The sequence below is a fragment of the Pleurodeles waltl genome, chromosome 1_2 (assembly GCF_031143425.1).
Source record: "Pleurodeles waltl isolate 20211129_DDA chromosome 1_2, aPleWal1.hap1.20221129, whole genome shotgun sequence".
Lineage (NCBI taxonomy): Eukaryota > Metazoa > Chordata > Amphibia > Caudata > Salamandridae > Pleurodeles > Pleurodeles waltl.
In genome coordinates, this window is record NC_090437.1 from 1,146,678,513 (window position 1) to 1,146,693,663 (window position 15,151).

A 15,151-nucleotide genomic window follows, 5' to 3' on the forward strand; every position below is an offset into this window, starting at 1 on the left:
CGATTTGTTTAAATTTACAATGTTAAGTTAAACCATGTGGCCAGTCCTGCTCAGTAGACCAAGAGTACTTCTCTGTAGTTTCTGTACCCCTTTGACTGCCAAGCAGGATGTGCCTCTACAACAATTAAATAATGTTGAAGAAACTTCCGCAATCTTGAGGAGGGTGGAAAATGATCTTTCATTGATCAGCACATCAACAAGAAATGTAAAAAATTCTTATCTATTTTATTCAAATTTGACACAAACAGCTGGGATAGTTTACTACCAACCACCACAGGATAGATCTGCCAGTTCTCTTTCACCTGCACCAGCTCAAGTATTTGCAAGAACTGTTTCTAGTTATTTAGCAGACATCAATGAATAATTTTCAGATTCTTCAGCGTCTTCTGCAGTACCTGTATCAAAATCACATAAGATTTCCAACTGGCTTAAAAACAACTATTTGATTCATCCATGGTATTATCTTTGGATATTTCTGAGTTTGCTTGCCTTTCTTCTTTGGATTGGATTTGTTGTTGTTTTCTTTTTGCTGATAAATGGGCATTACTTTTCTGAAAGCTCTGCTGCTGAACTGGTGGATGAGGTTTTAAAACATTATCCTCACATAAGACCTGAAGAGACTTGTCCCTAGTGAACATTTCAGCTGTTCCAAACCTGAAGGGATTGTTTGGGATAAAGTACCGTTCAATATCTTCTGTCCTACAGAAATGCTTCAAATTCCATGTGTTCAAAGTTTCTAAGAATTATATTACACCACCAGGGGCTGTTTCTGGTGCTAGGGATAAAAAAATAGTTGATTCCATGCGTTCTGAGCTTGAATATTACACTGTATTTGAAAGTGAAGATGTTTATCAAGCAACTGTGAATTATGGGGAAATGTTCTGTTAGCATCATTACGGACATTTTTTGCACAAAACCAGTACTCCGAGAACTCTTTATAATTACACACAATGGGAAAATTGTCCAACACCATCAGAGGGGAGATCAGAAACATGTGGAGAAAAGTTTTCATATTTTACTGGGCATGATAACAAAATGCTGAGTCTTATTATTTTAAATTGACACCTTCAAAATTATGGAACATTTTGTTACCTGATACCAAATTGATTCATTCTGATTCATTTGTTTCCAGGTTGGCTATAGAATGCTATGAGTATTGGTTAAAGTCGATTGACTTGAAAAGTGTGTGGGGAAATTAGAGATTGTCATATACAAGGTAGGGAGGCTTTATTTAGAGCAAATTATATTTCCAATGACACTGTACAACAAGCTACTTGTTTAGGCTAAGTGAAAATAAAAAAAATGCACCCAGTAGTCCCTCATTAGCCAAATCTGAAAAATGGCAAATGATTTCAAACACCACAGAAGAACAGGTCAACAGGTAGGTCCATTATGGCACCTTTAATCTGACATTTTCAGGTCCGGACGGGTAGTCATTATGGCTAAAGAACACAAATGGTTGACGTGTGTTTTGTAAACTCCACATGGAATTTTAGAGCAAGCCAACCTGACCCTTGTAACATTTTCATACAACATTCAGGTAATGTCACCACATACAGCATGGGTAAACTTTGTTCCCAATGGCTAAAAACGTCCACATGGGTGGGAAGGAATGCATTTCTAAACAGTCATTGTAAGACAATAGTAGAAATGACAAGCAGACGTGTGGTGTTCTCTCTTTTGATTGTGCTGACATATTGCTTCATGATAATGTCAAGTTAGTGTACATCCACATTAACATGCCTCAGTCCCCTGTCAGAAGATACAGGCTTGGAAGATTTCCTGTTAGGTCCTAGAAAGCCACGTAGAAAATGTTTCTTGTATGCAATATGCAATATATAATGAAATTTGGAAGCTTTTCCAAAAGAAAGCAGCACTCGGATTAAGGAAAATTGATCAGGAAAACTTGCAGGAAGCTCTAGCCGTTGCTGATAATAGTATGAACACATTGTCCAACCACTTTTACACCCTAAACCACATAATTTAATCTGCAATTTACATTATTCAACACAACATGCCATTTTTACATCATGGACAGAGTCAACTTAGGTCCTTTATGCAGTTAGGTTGGATGTGGCCGAGTGCCCTGGCAATACGTAAATTCCAGGGAGATGTTTGCCACATTTATTTTGACACAAAAACAATAGATATGGGCTAATAAAGAAGCATCTTATACCATACTTAATATAGAAAAGTTAGAAACGTTTCCTTTTACTGTGGCAGAAATTCCATCTGCAGCATGGTTAATACACGGGTGAGTAATCTGCCCATTTCAACATTCCAATTCACGATGAGCTTAAAACACATTCCAGTAGGTGGATTTGGACTGCTAGAAGATAGAAATATAAATAAGGTGTGGCAGCTACCCTTTACATACAGATGTTTTAATGGTCTGAAGGAGGTCTTTCTTAGCGGCATTGAATGTAAGCCATTCAATGATTTGTAAACAGCTGTCCTTGCATGAAGCATGGAATGTTTCAGTAGCAAATTTAGCTTGTTATCGGAGGGATATTCAAGTCCCTTTGATTCGCTCAGCGTTCCAGGCGCTCTCGATTAGGAGTTAGGAGATGCTGAACGATGGAGCTGTTGAAGAATCGCCAAAATAGTTTTGGTCTTCCAAATAGTGACTTTTTGTGGCAATGTGCTTTTTCCCTGCAGGTGAGAGATAAAAGTAGCATAAATATGGCCCGATATTGCTACTTCTAATGTAAATGTTGACAAACTAAGCAGATCAAAGGCTCTTTTATTTGAAAAACAAGAGGCGCTTACATCCACCCGCAAGACCTATGATCTCCAAGTAGCAAGGTCATCCTTTTAAATACCAACTTTCCAAAACATTTCAGGTGAATTAATTTGTTGCATCTTTAATGTGTCTAACACCGCTGGGATTTATGCTTTTTTTAAGGCTGGTGGTCCTGGGTTTGTCAGCACCTTTCAAGTTGTATTTTGAGTAATACCATCAGCCGTCCACTCTTTGGGGATTCCCAATAATTTTGGAATTAATTGTCAAATTTCTGCTATTGCTGTTTTTCTTTTGCAATGGTTGCCCCATAACAACAAAGAGGAATGATGGTGCTTCCTCCAGACCAACTGTGTCATGAACGCATGATGCAGTATTTTGGAGTACCACTCCTGGAAGAACTGGAGACAAACTGGTCACTGTCATTCAGACTGGTTCTGTATTGTGGAAGCCTGCCTTTCGATGCTTATAGTGCTCATTCAAACATGTGCCAGAAGTGACTCTTGCTTTGCAGTGCATACCTTCTTTGGATGCGAGTCTGCTGGTGCTCTCGATGAGAGTTCATTGTCTACCCTACAGAGAAAATATGTTTTATAACATCAGGGCAGTTCTCAGAACAACAACACATTTTATTACAAAAAAACAACAGACTGCCCCTAACCAGGTTAGAGGGGCATTTTTCAGCCAGTCAGTCATCTTATGCTGTATCCTGTCATCACAGCTCTGCTTGTCACTCTAACCACCTGTGAGGACTGCCAGCAGACCAACAGGCAACTCCTCTTTGTATTACCCAGGATGGGTCCTACTTGCAGAGACTAAGTGCAGGTAGATTAGGGCTAACACTGCTATTGCCCTCATGTAGATTTCTAGTAGTGCAGGTATGGATTTTAGATTTGCTAGTATGACAGAATGTTGGGACTTTTTATCTGTTTATCATTTTTTGTCACAATAATAATAGTGTCATGTTTTATCATCTTTATAATCATATTTCATGCCTCTAAGTAGAACATTGTTGCTTCAATAAATATATATTGGACCAAATCCTGATTCTGATTGCCTTTGCATGTGAGAGACTTATGTAACTGAGAGAAAAGGGTAAGATCTGTTCCACAATGACTTCCCTGAGAAGTCACAGTGTCAAGCATCAGGCTGCCACAAATCACCTTTACTTCTAGGTTTTGGTGAGGTGCTGCTAGCTAGTAGAAAGGGTTAGGCAGACAGTTGCTTGGCAGTGTGGGATATGATTCACTCCCCCATACACGGTGGTGCTGCCGCCCAAATCCAGCAGAATTGTCCTCATGATGAGAGTGCAACGACCGCATCAAATCTGCCTTATTGACAAACAAGTGAGTGCAATTGAAAGACATGTCCAATAGGGATGACGGGAAATCCCCCAAAATGCCAGCTGTCTCAGCCAGGAGTGGTGACGAAGTTTCACCAACAAAGCAATCGCTCTACCAAGCGACGCTGTCATGTTCAGTCCACAGCGTATAAGACCTTTGCTGCGTTTCCGCCACCAGCAGTAGACTCGGATAGCTCGGGTCTCCTCTGAGCCCATGGACAGTACTTGCGCAGCCGAATCCAAACTGCATAGGAATCGTCGCCCAAAAGGCATGCTGGGTTCACAGACCAAAATGTAAGCCAGGTAGAAGAGGAAACACCTCTTCCTGAAGGTAACCAGCCTCATGGACACCCTATCCAGAGGCATGGAAGGGAAAGCACAAAAGTTAACCTTCAACGTGGCAGCCTGGACTACCAGGCTCCCTGTGGGAGGGGTGCTAGGTGAAGAAAGCTGGGTCCCTAGGAGTGTGGTGGTGGGGGACAACTGTCCTATGAACGGAAGTCCCTGTGCAAGGGCTTGGCCCATGCCCCGAGGAGGACAATACTGACAGTTGCATAAAGCCTGAGAAGAGGTTCCGTGGGGGCTACTCCCGGGTTGAGGCACATCTATCAAGCCATTCGTCTCAAGGGCCAAGGGCAGCAAAAAGTCCAGGACTAAAGCTGCCCTCCTCACCACCATGGCAAATGAAACCCATTCCTCCATAGCCATGCTAGGAGAGACTAGGCCAGGGTCCGGACAGGCATCTATACAACAGGGCATCGCAAGTTCCTCATACCAGTTTCCTTGGGTTCTTCCAGGGGATAGGGATAACCATAACGATCCACAGATCTCCCTTAGTCATATTCCCCACAGGGCCCATCAGTAAAATGAGGCACTGTTTCTGACCCGGAGGGTCATGTTCATATAGACTCCAGAGGTGATAGCTGGCAATGCGGGTCCAGTGCCGTATCGGAGTCAGGTATAACAATAGGGTCCGTGCCATTGGGACAGGCTCAAGGGAAGGTCGCAAATTTGCAATCAGAGCCAAACCAGATCTGGGCACAGATCCAAAGGGCCCGAACGGCACAGAGGGTGAACCAGCCAGCAGGAGCCCAGTTGGGGCACCTGTGGGGCCAATGGCACACCAGAGGGGTCGGCCAGCCTAAATATGAGCTCTTTGGCCTCAAAACTCTTTCAGCTTGGCAGGGGGCGCTCTAGCGCCAGGAAATTTTAGAAGGTACAGAGCGGACCCAGATTCAGGCTCAATCGCTGATATGTGGAGTCACTCCCATGCCTAATCTGAAGACTTGGCTCAGCGTGGTGAAGAGTGCTTCAACTGCTTGGATTTCTTTTGTGGGATTTATCCGACGATGACTTAGAATGCGATGATGATAGATGGGAACAACTCAGAGAGCAGGTCTGAAACCTTCCTCGTGACTGGGACATGAAGTGCAGAGTCGTCCAGTGCCGGGTGACCAGATGCTTCAGGGCATGCTCTCAGACAACCTTAGGATTCATTATGTGACAGCACAGGCAGGCCTTAAGGATTGTGGCCCGGCTCCAGGCACCACAAACAAACGAGGTGGGGTTTTGTCACAAACATCTGCAAAACAAATGGACTGAGGTAACTCTCTCCGGATCAGAGCTGATGGCTAAGAAAGACAAGAACTGATTACTGCACACTGGGATGGCACCTATATAGGCACCGCACACATCACTACCGGCACAGGGACTGACGAGGAGCCGATCAACACCACCTACTGGCACACAGAGGTATGCTCAGGATTTTCCAGATCCATGCTGACACCTGGGGAATATTCTAAGGTAGGTAATCTAAGGCTAGAAGTCTCTATCAGAGAGATGATGTTAAAATAATTGAGAATGCAAGGATGAGGACCCTAGTCAGCTTGATTCAGTGGTCAGTGAAAAGAAGTGGAATGCCTTTATGAAGGAAAATGATGCATGTTTACAGCTTGTAACATGGCACTGACCTGAGGAATGAAAGATGCATCAGCATAAAAAGGAAGTGCCTTACATTTGGTGAGGTGGAGCATGGGATTCCATGGCACGAGAGCCAGTCAAATGATAGTGAACCAGAAACAGTGCTTCCCCGGATCTAAACACACAGAAGAAACAGCAAATATGGCAGGCATTTCATACATTCACCAAACTGTAAATAAGCCTCTTCGTCTTAAAGTGGGTTAACAAGTCACGTTGGTTCCAAAATACCAAATCGCAAGGAGTCGCAGAACTACCTGACTAATTAATATTCTTTAGAAAGGTCACAATTTGCGACCCTCTGTGACTGGCTACAATCACAGGAATAGTGGCCTGCAAGGAACAGTAGACTACCATCCCTTTTATTAAAAGAACAAGTTACCTTTGGTAATGCCTTATTTGGTAGAAACTATCTAGCTGCAGATTCCTTACCTTAGAACTATCGCCCCATGTGGCAGACTATATATGGAAATTTTCGAGCAGTACTCCTGCACTCAGGAAGGTGCCACTATTCAGTTCTGCGTGTGCAATGGCTGCACCGGAATTGACATACAAAATACCTATATATGTATCACCTTGGTGTGCTGATGTCAGTTCATTTTAGCGGCTTTCCACACCAGGAGCACAGAGCCACTATCAAGACTGATCAATGGGGCGAGTTTCTAGGGCTCTTTGTAAGGGGAAACCCTAATCCTTTAATCAGAGAGGGAAGGATAAGAGGGTCGGTAAGGAATCTGTTGCTAGATAGAGTCTCCACTAGATAAGGTGTTACTTAAGGTAAGTAACATGCTCATCTGTTCATTGTGAATCTGATAGACTTTTAACTGTAGATCCCTTACCTTAGAAAAGATACCCAAGCAATGCCTACCCAGAGGCAGCGCTGCAAACCTAACTTACACCAGAAAGTCCTGCATGACCAAACGTGCAAAATGCCCATCCCAGCGGACCTCTCTATAAAGGCAACAATGTTTTGTGATTATGTGCAGTGAAGCCCATATTGCAGCCTGACAGATATCCAGGACAGAACTCCATGAGTTAATTCAGTGGTCGTAGCTTTAACTCTTCTAGAATGAGTAAGAACTCTTTTGTGCAGTCAAGGTAGAATGAAAATGCTAATTTTGGATGCAGATGGTGGAGTCTCTCCTTTGCCTTGGAAGGATAAGTAGGCTGATGTAATAGTCACAAGAAAGGCAGATTCAATGGTTAATAAATGAAGAGGGCAGTTGTGTAACTGCTCAAAACACATGTAAATCAGCAAAGAGAGGACCACGTTCAAGTCCCACTTGGGCATACTAAATGGTCTGGAGGGAAATGTGTTGCAACCCCTAGAGAAATCTCATCACATAATAAGGAAGGTTGGTCCGGCAATTGTAAACGCAGAAATTGCTGAAATATAGCCCTTAACTGTGCCCAGAGAAGAAACCTGCTCGGCCAAAGAAAGAACAAAAAATAATAGGACATGAGAAAGAGACAAAGATAGGAGATTTTTTTTATACACACCATGCTACACACTTGTCCCAGAGGAAGGCGTATATAGATTTGGTGGAGGTTTATCTCGCTGCCAGAATAACATCACAGACTTCATGGGGAAGGTTGAAGGCTATCAACTGTCGCTGTGCTCAATCCGGAGCCACAAGAATGAATTGGGCCCTGGTCGTTCCAGATCTTCTTGAGAACTCTAGGCAGGAGTGGTATTGGCAGAAAGGGGTACATGAGGCCGGAGCTCCACTCAAGATGAAAAGGCTCTCTCAGCAAGATCTGCCTTGGAAACTCCAGTTTGCAGAACTGCTGACCACGTGTCCTCAGTGGCGGTGAATAGATCTAACCAAGGATCTTCCCACTCCTGGGAAATGCCTCCTTGGCATGGTAACCCCCTGACTTTTTGCCTTTGCTGATGCTATGTTTTGAATTGAAAGTGTGCTGAGGCCTGCTAACCAGGCCCCAGCACCAGTGTTCTTTCCCTAACCTGTACTTTTGTTTTCACAATTGGCACACCCTGGCATCCAGGTAAGTCCCTTGTAACTGGTACCCCTGGTACCAAGGGCCCTGATGCCAGGGAAGGTCTCTAAGGGCTGCAGCATATCTTATGCCACCCTGGGGACCCCTCACTCAGCACAGACACACTGCTTGCCAGCTTGTGTGTGCTGGTGAGGACAAAACGAGTAAGTCGACATGGCACTCCCCTCAGGGTGCCATGCCAACCTCACACTGCCTATTCAGTATAGATAAGTCACCCCTCTAGCAGGCCTTACAGCCCAATGGCAGGGTGCACTATACCATAGGTGAGGGCACCAGTGCATGAGCACTGTGGCCCTGCAGTGTCTAAGCAAAGCCTTAGACATTGTAAGTGCAGGGTAGCCATAAGAGTATATGGTCTGGGAGTCTGTCAAACACGAACTCCACAGCACCATAATGGCTACACTGAAAACTGGGAAGTTTGGTATCAAACTTCTCAGCACAATAAATGCACACTGATGCCAGTGTATATTTTATTGTAAAATACACCCCAGAGGGCACCTTAGAGGTGCCCCCTGAAACCTTAACCAACTACCCGTATAGGCTGACTGGTTTTAGCAGCCTGCCACACTCGAGACATGTTGCTGGCCACATGGGGAGAGTGCCTTTGTCACTCTGTGGCTAGTAACAAAGGCTGCACTGGGTGGAGATGCTATCACCTCCCACAGGCAGGAGCTGTAACACCTGGCGGTGAGCCTCAAAGGCTCACCCCCTTTGTTCCAGCACCACAGGGCACTCCAGCTAGTGGAGTTGCCCGCCCCCTCCGACCACGGCCCCACTTTTGGCGGCAAGGCCGGAGGAAATAATGACAATAACAAGGAGGAGTCACTGGCCAGTCAGGACAGCCCCTTAGGTGTCCTGAGCTGAGGTGACTCCAACTTTTAGAAATCCTCCATCTTGCAGATGGAGGATTCCCCCAATAGGGATAGGAATGTGACCCCCTACCCCTGGGAGGAGGCACAAAGAGGGTGTACCCACCCTCAGGGCTAGTAGCCATTGGCTACTAACCCCCCAGACCTAAACACGCCCTTAAATTTAGTAGTTAAGGGCTCCCCTGAACCTAGGAACTCAGATTCCTGCAACATAAGAAGAAGAGGACTGCTGAGCTGAAAAACCCTGCAGAAAAGACGGAGACACCAACTGCTTTGGCCCCAGCTCTACCGGTCTGTCCCCCCCCCCTTCGGAAGAAAACTGCTCCAGCGACGCTTTCCCCAGGACCAGCGACCTCTGAATCCTCAGAGGACTGCCCTGCTCTAAAAGGACCAAGAAACTCCAGAGAACAGCGGCCCTGTTCACCCAAGACTGCAACTTTGTTTCCAAAGGAGCAACTTAAAGGCAACGCCGTTTCCCGCCAGAAGCGTGAGACTTGCAACCCTGCACCCAGCGACCCCGACTCGACTGGTGGAGAAACAACACTTCAGGGAGGACCCTCCGGCGACTCCGAGACTGTGAGTAACCAAAGTTTTCCCCCCTGAGCCCCCACAGCGACGCCTACAGAGGCTCCCCCTGACCGCGACTGCCTGACTCTCAGATCCCGACGCCTGGAAAAGACCCTACACCCGCAGCCCCCAGGACCTGAAGGATCGGAACTCCAGTGCAGGAGTGACCCCCAGGAGGCCCTCTCCCTTGCCCAGGTGGTGGCTACCCCGAGGAGCCCCCCCCCTTGCCTGCCTGCATCGCTGAAGAGACCCCTTGGTCTCCCATTGAAACCTATTACAAACCTGACGTGTGTTTGCACACTGCACCCGGCCGCCCCGTGCTGCTGAGGGTGTACTTTCTGTGCTAACTTGTGTCCCCCCGGTGCCCTACAAAACCCCCCGTGGTCTGCCCTCCGAAGACGCAGGTACTTACCTGCTGGCAGACTGGAACCGGGGCACCCCCTTCTCCATTGAAGCCTATGCGTTTTGGGCACCACTTTGAACTCTGCACCTGACCGGCCCTGAGCTGCTGGTGTGGCAACTTTGGGGTTGCTCTGAATCCCCAACGGTGGGCTACCTTGGACCCAAACTTGAACCCCGTAGGTGGTTTACTTACCTGCAAAAACTAACAAACTCTTACTCCCCCCAGGAACTGTTGAAAATTGCACTGTCTAGTTTTAAAATAGCTATATGTGATTTATGTGAAAAATGTATATGCTATTTTGATTATTCAAAGTTCCTAAAGTACCTACCTGCAATACCTTTCATTTGAAGTATTACATGTAAAATTTGAACCTGTGGTTCTTAAAATAAACTAAGAAAATATATTTTTCTATACAAAAACCTATTGGCCTGGATTTGTCAATGAGTGTGTGTTCCTCATTTATTGCCTGTGTGTTTGTACAACAAATGCTTAACACTACTCCTTTGATAAGCCTACTGCTCGACCACACTACCACAAAATAGAGCATTAGTATTATCTCTTTTTGCCACTATCTTACCTCTAAGGGGAACCCTTGGACTCTGTGCATACTATTCCTTACTTTGAAATAGTGCATACAGAGCCAACTTCCTACATTGGTGGATCAGCGGTGGGGTACAAGACTTTGCATTTGCTGGACTACTCAGCCAATACCTGATCACACGACAAATTCCAAAAATTGTCATTAGAAATTGGTTTTTGCAATTTGAGTTATTTTTCTAAATTCTTAAAAGTCCTGCTAGGGCCTTGTGTTAGTCCCTGTTAGCATTTCTTTTCGAGTTTAAAAGTTTTGTGAAAGTTTGAATTAGATTCTAGAACTAGTTTTAGATTCTTAAAAAGTATTCCAACTTTTAGAAACATAATGCCTGGTGCAGATGTGAATGTGGAGGAACTCGACCTCACCCCTTACCTCCATCTTAAGATGAGGGAGCCAAGGTCACACTGCAAAATAAAGAAAATCACAATTGGCTTAAGACCCTCCAAACAACAGCTCCAGGAGCTTTTGGCAGAGTTTGAAAAAGCCAACCCCTCTGAGGATGACAACCCAGAGGATGATGTTAGTGACATGGAGGAGAATTCCCACCTTCCAGTCCTAACTAGGGAACCCAGGGACCCTCAATCCCGTATTCCAACTGTGATAGTCAGAGATGCTGCTTCCCTCACAGGAGGGGCCAGCACCTCTGAAATCACTGAGGATAGCCTCAGTGAAGAGGACATCTAGTTAGCCAGGATGGCCAAAAGATTGGCTTTGGAAAAACAGATCCTGGCCATAGAAAGGGAAAGACAAGAGATGGGCCTAGGTCCCATCAATGGTGGCAGCAACATAAATAGGGTCAGAGATTCTCCTGACATGTTGAAAATCCCTAAAGGGATTGTAACTAAATATGAAGATGGTGATGACATCACCAAATGGTTCACAGCTTTTGAGAGGGCTTGTGTAACCAGAAAAGTAAGCAGATCTCACTGGGGTGCTCTCCTTTGGGAAATGTTCACTGGAAAGTGTAGGGATAGACTCCTCACACTCTCTGGAAAAGATGCAGAATCTTATGACCTCATGAAGGGAACCCTGATTGAGGGCTTTGGATTCTCCACTGAGGAGTATAGAATTAGATTCAGGGGGGCTCAAAAATCCTCGAGCCAGACCTGGGTTGATTTTGTGGACTACTCAGTGAAAACACTGGATGGTTGGATTCAAGGCAGTGGTGTTAATGATTATGATGGGCTGTACAATTTATTTGTGAAAGAACACCTATTGAGTAATTGTTCAAATGATAAACTGCATCTGCATCTGGTAGACCTAGGACCAATTTCTCCCCAAGAATTGGGAAAGAAGGCGGACCATTGGGTCAAGACTAGGGTTACCAAGACTTCCACAGGGGGTGACCAAAAGAAAGGGGTCACAAAGCCTCCCCAGGGGAAGAGTGTGGAGACATCCAAAAACAAAAATAGTAAAGAGTCTTCTTCAGGCCCCCAAAAACCTGCACAGGAGGGTGGGCCCAGAGCCTCTTCACAAAACAATTTTGGGTACAAGGTTAAAAACTTTGATCCCAAAAAGGCCTGGTGTCGTAGCTGTAATCAGCCTGGACACCAAACTGGAGACAAGGCCTGTCCCAAGAAAAGTACCACTTCTAACTCCACTCCAGCTAACACTGGCATGGCTAGTCTCCAAGTGGGATCAACAGTGTGCCCAGAGCAAATCAGGTGTCACACTGAAGCTACGTTAGTCTCGGAGGGTGGGGTGGATTTAGCCACACTGGCTGCCTGGCCTCCTAATATGCAAAAATACAGGCAGCAGCTCTTAATTAATGGGACAAGTGTAGATGGCCTGAGGGATACAGGTGCCAGTGTCACCATGGTGACAGAGAAACTGGTTTCCCCTGGTCAATACCTGGCTGGACAAACTTATCCAGTCACCAATGCTGACAATCAAACTAAAGTACATCCCATGGCTATGGTAACTTTAGAGTGGGGAGGGGTCAATGGCCTGAAACAGGTGGTGGTCTCCTCAAATATCCCAGTAGACTGTTTGCTTGGAAATGACCTGGAGTCCTCAGCATGGGCTGAGGTAGAACTGAAAACCCATGCAGCCATGCTGGGTATCCCTGAACTGGTGTGTGTCAAGACAAGGGCACAGTGCAATGCTCAGGGTGAAAAAGTAGAGCTGGAGTCTGGAAAAAGAGCCCAGCCTACCAAGAGGAAAGGAAAGACAACTGGGAAACCAGCTGCAACACAACAACAAAAAGAGAACCTCTCTTCTCAGGAAGAAGTTCTGCCCTCTGAGGGAACTGAGCCTATGGCGTTAGATCCTTATCAGGTTGAGCTCTTAGGCCCAGGGGGACCCTCAAGGGAGCAGTTGTGTAAGGGGCAAGAAAGCTGTCCCTCTCTTGAAGGCCTTAGGCAGCAAGCTGCTGAAGAGTCCAATGGCAAGAAAACTGGAACACATAGGGTCTATTGGGAAGATGGACTCCTGTACACTGAGGCAAGAGATCCCAAACCTGGTGCCACTAGGAGAGTGGTAGTGCCTCAGGAGTTCAGAGAGTTCATACTGACCTTAGCCCATGATATTCCCCTTGCTGGGCATTTGGGAGAAACCAAGACGTGGGAGAGACTAGTCAACCACTTCTACTGGCCCAATATGTCCCAGAAAGTTAAGGAGTTTTGTGTCTCCTGTACCACCTGTCAAGCCAGTGGTAAGACAGGTGGACATCCAAAGGCCCCCCTCATTCCACTTCCAGTGGTGGGGGTCCACTTTGAAAGAGTGGGTGTCGACATAGTGGGTCCACTTGAACCTCCCACAGCCTCAGGGAATATGTACATACTAGTAGTAGTGGATCATGCTACTAGATACCCTGAAGCTATTCCCCTTAGGTCGACTACTGCCCCTGCAGTAGCCAAGGCCATCATTGGTATCTTTACCAGAGTGGGCTTCCCTAAGGAGGTGGTGTCTGACAGAGGTACCAACTTCATGTCAGCATACCTGAAACACATGTGGAATGAGTGTGGAGTGACTTATAAATTCACTACCCCCTATCATCCACAAACTAATGGCCTTGTTGAGAGATTCAACAAGACATTGAAAGGCATGATCATGGGGCTCCCAGAAAAACTCAAAATGAGATGGGATGTCCTCTTGCCAGGTCTGCTTTTCGCTTACAGAGAGGTGCCTCAGAAGGGAGTAGGGTTCTCACCCTTTGAACTTCTGTTTGGCCACCCTCTAAGGGGACCACTAGCTCTTGTGAAAGAAGGCTGGGAGAGACCTCTTCATGAGCCTAAACAAGACATAGTGGACTATGTACTTGGCCTTCGTTCAAGGATAGCAGAGTGCATGGAAAAGGCAAGTAAAAACCTTGAGGCCAGCCAACAGCTCCAGAAGTTTTGGTATGACCAAAAGGCTGCAATGGCTGAATTTCAACCAGGGCAGAAAGTCTGGGTTTTGGAGCCTGTGGCTCCCAGGGCACTTCAGGACAAATGGAGTGGCCCTTACCCAGTACTAGAAAAGAAGAGTCAGGTCACCTACCTGGTGGACCTAGGCACTAGCAGGAGCCCCAAGAGGGTGATCCATGTGAACCGCCTAAAACTCTTCCATGATAGGGCTGATGTGAATCTGTTGATGGTAACAGATGAGGACCAGGAAGCTGAGAGTGAACCTCTCCCTGATCTCCTCTCATCAAACCTTAAGGATGGCTCAGTTGATGGAGTGATCTATTCAGACACCCTCTCTAGCCAACAGCAATCTGATTGTAGGAAGGTCCTGCAACAGTTTGCTGAGCTCTTTTCCCTAACCCCTGGTCAGACACACCTGTGTACCCATGATGTGGACACAGGAGACAACATGCCTGTCAAAAACAAAATTTTCAGACAGTCTGACCAAGTTAAGGAAAGCATCAAGGTGGAAGTCCACAAGATGCTGGAATTGGGAGTAATTGAGCACTCTGACAGCCCCTGGGCTAGCCCAGTGGTCTTAGTCCCCAAACCTCAACCAAAGATGGAAAGAGAGAGATGAGGTTTTGTGTGGACTACAGAGGACTTAATTCTGTCACCAAGACAGATGCCCATCCCATTCCAAGGGCTGATGAACTGATTGATAAATTAGGTGCTGCCAAATTCTTAAGTACCTTTGACTTAACAGCAGGGTACTGGCAAATCAAAATGGCACCTGGAGCAAAAGAAAAGACCGCATTCTCCACACCTGATGGGCATTATCAGTTTACTGTTATGCCCTTTGGTTTAAAGAATGCCCCTGCCACCTTCCAAAGGTTGGTGAATCAAGTCCTTGCTGGTTTGGAGTCCTTTAGTGCAGCTTATCTTGACGATATTGCGGTCTTTAGCTCCAGCTGGCAGGATCACCTGGTCCACCTGAAGAAGGTTTTAAAGGCTCTGCAATCAGCAGGCCTCTCTATCAAGGCATCCAAATGCCAGATAGGGCAGGGAACTGTGGTTTACTTGGGACACCTTATAGGTGGAGGCCAAGTTCAGCCACTCCAACCTAAGATCCAGACTATTCTGGACTGGGCAGCTCCAAAAACCCAGACTCAAGTCAGGGCATTCCTTGGCTTGACTGGGTATTACAGGAGGTTTGTGAAGGGATATGGATCCATAGTGACAGCCCTCACAGAACTTACCTCCAAGAAAATGCCCAAGAAGGTAAACTGGACTGTAGAATGCCAACAGGCCTT